Raw genomic sequence first — 2,500 nt, 5'->3', positions numbered from 1 at the left:
AGTAAAACGCATACCGTTAGCCTAATAGTATAATTGCCTAAGTCATGCTTCACTTGTGGTCAGCCGAGCCATCTTTGTATGTAGTGTCAAAAATGCCTAGATGTCAAAGAGATGACTTGGGCAGATGGTGATTTAGGAATGTAACAAGCATTCAGATGCTGATGGCATAGACAATAATGCACAGTGAATCAGCAGTGTTAGGAGAGCAGAGTTAGGCAGATATCTCAATTTGGCCAAAATGTGATTTAGGCAATTATGCTATGAGGCTAACGATATGTGACACGTTCTAATGCTTTGGTCCTCATATCTGGATCCGATGTAATGATCCGACTTTTCTTTAGAAAAATGTAAATACATTTCCGCTTTGTTGAAAATCAATGACACACTCGCTAGTCAGCTAACACAGCTTGTTTTGTGTGCCTGCTAACAATGTAAAGTAGTGTTATAGTTAACTAGGGAGCAGTGGGGATTACTCACCGGATCCATTGCGTTGCAGTATTTTCCTCTTCCTCTTCCTCTTCCTCCTCCTCCTCCTGCTCTCACTCTTCCTCTTCCTCTTCCTCCTCCTCCTCCTCTCACTCTTCCTCTTCCTCTCTGTTCTCCATTTGTCCCCAACACAGTAGAGGTCACCTCAGGCCTCTTTTATGCTCTGACACATGATTGAAGAGTTTTGCCAATTGAGTTTGAGCAGGTGAGATGTAAATGAGACCAATGGTAATTAGGGTGTGGCATTTTAAAGGTCAGTGTTTTCCAGATGAACAAAGTGTGCTAAAGGATGCGATTTGTGCTTGGAGTTTTGCGAGAAGGTGATATAGAATTTCTATTTGGGTGAAAACAATGGAATCGTGCTTCGCGTTGAGCAGTCTGGAGTCTTGTCTCCACGTTTTCAGACTTGTGTGCATAGTTAAATTTTGTGTGTGTTTACAAGGCAGAAAAAACTGTAATTCCAGACTGTGGACTATATGTGATTTCCTCAGCTGTGTCGAGACTACAGAGTTAATCCTATATCAAGCGGATTGAGGAAATTGGATAAATGTTTACTTTAAGAACAGACTCTCTCCACCCCCCCCCCCCCACACACACACACACAATCACCACCTCTCCTCTTCTCACTCCTTCCGTAACCCTCCCCTCCCTTCCCCTCCTCATCTCTCTCATTCCTCTATTCCATCTTCCCCCCTCCTCTCTCTCCCTCTCTCTCTCTCTCCCCCCCCTTTCTGTTTTCCCTTGCCTCTCTTTTGCTATCACCTTTTTGTTTTAATCTCTCTGGCTTTCTTTTACTGCCAATTTCACTCCCCCACTCTTCACTCTCTCGCTCCCTACCCCCCTCCCCTCCCTCCCTCCCGCCCTCCCCCCTCCCTCCCTCCCCCCTCCCCCCCCTCTCCCCCTCCCTCCCTCTCCCTCCCTCCCCCCTCCCCCCCCTCTCCCCCTCCCTCCCTCCCCCCTCCCTCCCTCCCCCCCTCCTCCCCCTGTGGGCACTGTTCCAGCGTGGGCCGTTTAAGTTCAGTTGATTTATTTAACGGCCGGTGTGTAATCGTCTCAAATTCGCCTCGCTAGAACTTGTATTTTTTCTTCCTCCTCTTCGAGACTTTTCAATCCTTCTCACAATCTTTCAATCTATCAACCCCCACACACCCCCCCCCCCCCCCATCCCTCCGCTCCCCCCACTCCCTCCCTCCACCCCCGCCGCTTGTATCGGTAGCTCGGCCCTGTTCTGATAGGTCCGTCTTATCAGTGTATCTGCTCCTTCGGAGGGAGAGAGGGAGGGAGGGAGGGGAGGGGGGAGGGGGGCGGGGCGGGCGGAACTAAAAACACATGAAGGGAATGATGGAGGGCTAGATGTCTTATCAGAGAGAGAGAGAGCGAGAGCGTGTGTGTGTGTGTGTGTGTGTGTATGTGTGTGTGTGTGCAAGAGTGAGATTGCGTGTGTGTGTGATTGCGTGTGTGTGTGTGTGTGTGTGTGCCAAAAGCCTGAAGTTTGATGATGAAACTCCTGTTTGGAGGAGAAGAGTTACGAAACCCCACCAGAACGCAGCAGCAGCATTCCTCAACTTTCTCCTCCTCCTCCTCTCCATCACTCTCTTTTTCATGGTCAGAGAAACACTGAGGTCATAGTTACGAAACCAGCCAGCGCACAACATTCCTGACTGACTTTGGCTTGTTGTTCTGTAGCTGTTCAGTATGCTAGAGGAGGTCACAAAGCTCATAGTCGTGAGGTTCAACACACAAAGCTTGACTTTGCACTGCTGTTTGCTGGTATGCTAACAGGCTACCGCATGCATGGTTTTGAATACAACGATGCTAACGCCTGACCGACCTGTGGGTTTATAAACACACTCTATGTTTGAGTCACTGATTCTCAGAATATATGGACGTCCATATAAGGAGTTAGATTCCATGCGGACTGTCCTTCACACACACACGTGACACCGTCGGACACCTCGGGGAGCATGAAGACTGACACACACACACACACACACACACACGTACACAGACACAC

The 2,500-nt window shown here is 49.0% G+C and overlaps 1 pseudogene across 1 annotated transcript in view; it reads left to right on the top strand.

Annotated features, from left to right (window-relative positions):
* Positions 1-2,500, top strand: part of LOC308151765 (junction plakoglobin-like) — a 53,732-nt pseudogene that overhangs the window by 713 nt on the left and 50,519 nt on the right. The gene's annotated exons all lie outside the window — the stretch shown is intronic.

Source organism: Nansenia antarctica (assembly GCF_963989245.1).
Source record: "Nansenia antarctica genome assembly, chromosome: 2".
Lineage (NCBI taxonomy): Eukaryota > Metazoa > Chordata > Actinopteri > Argentiniformes > Microstomatidae > Nansenia > Nansenia antarctica.
Note: the sequence above shows the minus strand (reverse complement) of the source record. Positions and strands in the feature narration are given on the sequence as shown.